General features: G+C 42.2%; 1 protein-coding gene across 3 annotated transcripts in view; it reads left to right on the top strand.

Moving 5' to 3' along the window:
- Nucleotides 1-711: 711 nt before the first annotated feature.
- UBE2I (ubiquitin conjugating enzyme E2 I) overlaps nucleotides 712-6,000 on the top strand; it is a 154,783-nt gene continuing 149,494 nt past the window's right edge. Inside the window, exon 1 of one of the 3 annotated variants that reach the window (XM_086940583.1) lies at nucleotides 712-839. The gene's annotated coding sequence lies outside the window, so the exon portion shown is untranslated. The remainder of the gene's footprint in view (nucleotides 840-6,000) is intronic. The other 2 variants (XM_086940584.1, XM_086940585.1) reach the window with 2 other exon arrangements.

The following is a 6,000-nucleotide window of genomic DNA, read 5'->3' as shown; positions in this document are numbered from 1 at the left end:
GGATCCTCTATCAAGTATGTTTCTGCCCCTTTAAAATAAGGACGGCCTTTTGCAAGCGCTGCTCTGATTGGCTGAAACACGTACGAACCTAGTCTGCCGCCGGTTCTGAGCCAATCGGAAGGTACGGGAGTCGCGAGGCCGCTTGGCGAGTTCTGGGCTGCCTAGAGACCGCAGCGTTTTCCTTAGGCCTCGCTTTCAATACCTCCTGTCAGCACTTACCTGTTGACCAATAGTCGGATATACGTTGTTGTGCTTAGAGCGGATATATCTGAATCTGACGAAAACTCTAGTCGCCAACCTCCGTCTTCGGAGTTATCTCTTAGAGAAGATTTTTGGGGCCCAGTTGTCCCGTTGGATTGATGAGTTTTTAGATACTCCCTTACTTTTAGAGTGCGGCTCCTTTAAATCCATAGCCGACTACATTGAATGCCTGTATGGAAAAAAATAAATGTACATTAAAAGTCACACAGTGATGCTTTTTATCAATGTCCCAACAGCAGCACAGTACGTTTAAGCTTCATGTGGTGCGAGACAGTGCGGAGCTTCACCTTGCAAAAAGCGGGTGTAGTGTTGGGGGGTACAGCAGCCCCCCATTTGCTCATTATTGTAACATCTGGCAGGGGGCAGATCCTGTCCGCCCTGTTCCAGGGACCACGAGGCCGCCCACTGAATGACACTAGGGCAGGCTTTCAGGCATCGCCTGAGCCAGCCCCGCCTTCGAGGTCCTATTTAGTCCGGGTCAGGCACAGCGCCTCTTTCAGGAGGGAAACTTCAGGGGCTTTGTCCCGAGACACAGGCGGCGAATCTGAGATTCATTTCCCTGCGCGGGGTTCACACATGTGAGTACTGGGTGGAAGAGAAGGCCTGTCATAGCGGGGTGAAGCTAGAGCCCCCCTGGCCGCTCCCGCCATCCTTCACCGGTGCCGGGCGGGAGGTGCCAGTCCGGCCTCGGGGGGTGGACCAGTCTGGCTATCTCGACTAGGGGAGGGGGCGTGGGACACAGCACCAGGCGTGCGATTCTCAATGCGTACTCCTGTTATTCTCTACCTATGTCCTCTTCCTTGTGGCAGGAAGCGCCGGGTTTTGGATGCTCATGACAGCACGAGGACCTGCAGGTTCCCCCTCTGCATCCCTCAATTGCGCCGAGCATGGTGGTTATGGTCGTTCTAGCTGAGCTTGGTGCAGAATAGTAGTGCTTGTCATTTGCTCCTTTCTTTTCAGCCTGGTTCCGTTTTTGCAGTGTCTTGGTTGTCTGGCACGATCTGCCGTGTATTTTTTATTTTTACTGCGGACTGCAGGTCTTGCCTGGTGGTCTTGAAGGCGTTCATGGTAGTACTTTTAGTTTAAAAAGAAAAAAAAAGTATTTGCCTCCTCCACCCCCAAAGTGTAGTCTTCGTCTATCTTGAATTACAGCAATTCTAACTCGCTCGTCAAAACATTCCCGTAACCTGACACCATAGCCGTCTCAGGTAAGAAGTCTTCCTAGTGTTAAAGGAGTATCTTCGTCCCACTCTCCGTATACGTTTGCCAGGTAGTATGTTGCTAGGATGCGGGTTGTAAGTTTTTAATACCTGTGATCTCCAAGACCCCTCTTGAGGTCCCCATTAAGCAGTTGGGCACGATATGAATATCTGAAATAGGTGTGTGCGAGGATGACCTCCTTTTTTTTTTTTTAAAAGTTCAAGTAAAAGTTTATTAGAATAACAAAGGTGTCATTACAGAAAAAGAAATGAGACATATCATCATCATCATCAAGAAAGCAAGGTAAATTAGGTTACCACAATAAATATCAGAAAGTAAAAAATTGCAGGGGAGGGAGAAAAAAGAAAAAAAAAAAGTGTAAGTGAGGCTAGAGATATAAGATATGAGGCTATGTAAATGGAGGTAAGACAATAAATATTATTGAGTTCTTCGAAACAGACTTTTTCTCGTCAGTCACGGTGCTGCAAATAATCTATGTTGTGGCGCGCCTTTTGGACATTCAAGAGTAGGTCGATACCCAGAACAGCTCCCTGGTTAGGTCTTTTCTGAGCAATTCCTAGAAAAGATTGTTCACAATTTACGATACGGCACCCGGCAATTCCTCGTTGGGGTTAGGACTACTAAAATTTAGGTTGGAAGAAGAAGTAGGTGTTGTCGATTATGCGAAGTGGGTGCTGGCGTGCTAGCAACCCTGCGAAGCACCTAATTGGTCAGTCTTGAGACTTGTGCGTTAAAAATATTGTTTTGCATACATATAGAATACTCGGTCACGCACAGCTGGTTCCATTTAGAAGAAATGAGACCAAAGAGTGCCTCGGAGGTTGTAGGGTGGTAGGAATCTTACTGAAGTCATCCTAGTACTGTCCCTGGATATCAACGTTTTGTTTTGGAGTTGGGAATATCCTCTCAGCAGTAACAGGGTTCCAACCCATTTGACACCCAAACTAGCACTGTTGAGTTTCTGGGATGAAAACACTCATACAAAATATTATAACACGACAATGTGCTGGTGGTCGCAAACAGATGTCCCTAAGTTATGGGGTGTGTGTACATCACCATAACTGATGACATGGAATGAAAACATGGGCTGGTACATGGTGGCTGAAAGAGTAATACACAATAGGGGTGTCTTCTAGAAGAAGTTTGAAATAGGAGGGAGGGACAGTTTGAAAAGGTTTGGTGGCATGTAGGCTTCACACCTGCTTAGGCAAGTCTCTTTAGTGGCATCATAAACTGCCCAGCAGGGAGACTCGGAGCATAATGGAAAAACGATTAAAAAGAAGAAAAAAAATAACTGAGACCTTTATAATAATGGAACCTTGTTGCAAGAAGGGAGTGATATGTACTGGTTTACTATTAAATTCTTGTTTATCTACCTCTCCTCGTTCCCTCTTGCATGGGTTTCTTTACATTATGCACTAGCCTATTCCACTGAAGTCTGTATTGGGGTCCATATTTTCCATAAAATCCTAATGGCATTCTCCTCTAATCCTTTCACAGGCAAGTTTCTTTGAATTTCAGTGCTTTTAAAACATTTAAAAAAAAAAGTATTTATACATAATTTGGGCAGTGAAAGGGCTAATAACCTGGTAACTTCTCGCAGAGCTGCATAGAATACGCGTTTGTGTCTTAGTTAGCTCCAAGTTGACATTTGTTAGTAAATGTGTACCTGCTCCAGAAATTACCACAGCTGGAAAAATATTGTACGGATTGACTTGACTGGCTCAATTCTCTCTCTAGCGTACTCCAATATTTGCTCACAATTATGCATGATTGTGAGAGAAGCGTAATCCAGCATTAACAAGAGGATGCTTTTTGAAAATTGCACTAAAGGAAATGAGCAGCGGTAGCCAGCCTTCGGTCACACTTAATTTGTTGGACACTCTTTCGTTGTTCCAATGTTCCTGTGGTAGGATTTTTGCCCCAAATTACTCTTAATTACTCAAGCAGGTGTAATTATATAATTTCGCCACACAAGAGTTGTGAGTTATTACTGAAATAACTTAAGTTACTCTGGAATAAATACAATTACACCCAGGCCGAGGATATTAAAGTATAACTTGGAACAGTGTCCTGTGGCAATCCCATTGAAATACAAGACAGTGAACAACTTGCAGCATGCAGGTTGTCTGCTCAATCTGTGAAATGCCTTGATGGTACCTTGTGTACTTGTTAAAGGAGAGCAACTTTTCAAAACCAAGAACTGAAACCTCAGTAGGCTCCTCCAGGTAGTTAAAATGCTGCTTCAGACAACTTTGTAAGAGAATTTGACTAAATGATTCACACCAACTTTGTAAATGCTGTGCAAAACATTGTTATAAATACATTTTAATAAATGTACACATTTATTATTTAAAAACTGACATTTCTATCAAAACACAAACTTATACATCGAGTAGTAGTCAGAAGAAAAAAGGACATACATCTTTGAAACCTATTCCATCTTGCCAATATTGTTAATATACAATAAAGGATCAGTGTAATCGTTCAGCGAAGGAAAATTGTGGAATTAAAAATCATTGTGTTTCGGTTGTTTGAATTAAATCACTGCACCTTCTTCAGGTCTAAATTCAAAGAATCTTCAGGTAATATGGCAAAAACACATAGATCGCATTCTTACAACATTAAGACAATGCATGTCTCATTTGTCAAAGACCTTGGGTCTCTCTTGACTGATGAAATATTTGAATTCTCAGTGTAATTCTCCTGTTGATGTCCCAGTTATGATTTTTTTAAGGGAAATTATCCTCCATGGCTTAATTGAAATATGCTACTGCTTATGTAGCTTGGGGGAGTCCGCTTTCTTTAACCCCACTGCCTTCTCCAGGGACACCATAAGGAGCAATTTTTAAGTACAATGTATACTTGCTCCCTTCTTTCAGGAGATCCTGCACCAAGAGTCCTTTATTTTGGTTCGTTCTTGAAAGCACAGCAGGGATTGCTGGCCCATACTATTGAGAGGTTGGAGATTTAATTTTACCTAGCAACATTCACCTAGTGCTCATACAGTTATCTTGTTTTAATCTCTTTATCCTGACTTGTCAAATAGGATAGTTCTTCGTTTCATGCAATCAGAATAGGGAGCACTTCACTCCATCCCAAAGTCTGCACTGAAGTCGTTTTTAAAGAGGTCTGTAAGCATGATTAGTACAACAAGAGTTATAGCTTTAAGTCATCCTAAAGTTCGTAACAAGGTGATCTGTGTGAGTGCGATGGGGAGCGGACCCCAGCCCTATCTCTCATGGAATGTTCCACATGGCATCAGAAGATTAATACTTTTTTTAAGAATGAACCTATTGCCCTTGAGAGACGTAACGGGCATTTGGAAAAAACTCCTAGAAATGAGAGCATTTGTGAACTGTGCCGCTCCCAAATACAGGATCTCAATCATGTGCTATTTGTGTGTCCAGAACTTTTAAGGGCAAGGCGTATGTTTTTGAGATCCTCTTTTATTAAATTTAATATTCGTTCCGCTGAGGAGGCCCGGTCTTTTGTGTTGTCCCCTCCCAATGAAATGATCCGCCATAGAATATTTCAATTTTTTAAAACATTTCTGGTTATTTATTAGAATTTCTGAAATTTAGTTTAGTTGGTAGGTGTAATGTTTTGCGGATTGTTTAAGGTAGATTTTTGTATTTGTTATAAAGCATGTTCTTTTATTGTTTTGGTGTATTTTTGTGGACCTCCGTTGGAGTTCTGTAACAAATAAACTAATTGACTTGACTTGACGTATCCACATTAAGGACAGCAAGAGAATTTAATCATATTACAGTCCAACCAGATGGGTTCAGAGATTCTTCCATTTAGTTCATAAACGCGCAACTAGATGCAGAGGTGAGTCTGAACAAAACACTTTATTCTTCACATATTCAACATCCAGCCCAGCCAACTCTTTTCGCCCTTCAACAAGTGCTTCATCAGTGAAGGCAAATATCGTTCTAATATTATACTTATACAGTACAATATTCCAGATCAGTGATGGTCATTGGAACTGGGACTGTGGCAAGGTCTGGCTCCTTGCACGTTTACTCCTCTCTGGACCGGTATGATAGTTTTTTCACATTGCTGCAGTAACTAGGCATTTTAGTTGTGTGACCAGCAAGGGTGGTATTTCTTAGGTGCTGACTGCTTCTAGTGTGTGTAGGGTGGGGGAGTTTTGGAAGGAGCTTACTTTTTTGCTTTAGGTATCCCCTGATGACCGTGTTGTCTTCGGAGAGGCATAGGGATAAGATTTTAAATATACAGCACGCAAAAAGTAGACAATGGGCAATGTGATCAATTATTCTATTCTAGCTTTGCTTTGTATAGGTTTTACTGAGGTATTCCTAAACTGTTTCCTCTAGGATAGGAGATTCAAACCAGTCTATCCTTCAAAAATGTTTCTACCACCTTTCTTGTGCGCTTCTTACTCAGTGCTTTTAGGCCACCAAAGATGTAATTGTTGTGCTACACAAATGCAGCAAAATAATTAAACACCTGTGTCCCCGTTCACCTGGGGGCACATGTCTGGTGTTTCCC

This window comes from Lissotriton vulgaris, chromosome 10 (assembly GCF_964263255.1).
Source record: "Lissotriton vulgaris chromosome 10, aLisVul1.2, whole genome shotgun sequence".
Lineage (NCBI taxonomy): Eukaryota > Metazoa > Chordata > Amphibia > Caudata > Salamandridae > Lissotriton > Lissotriton vulgaris.
This window is presented reverse-complemented; position numbering and strand designations above follow the sequence as displayed.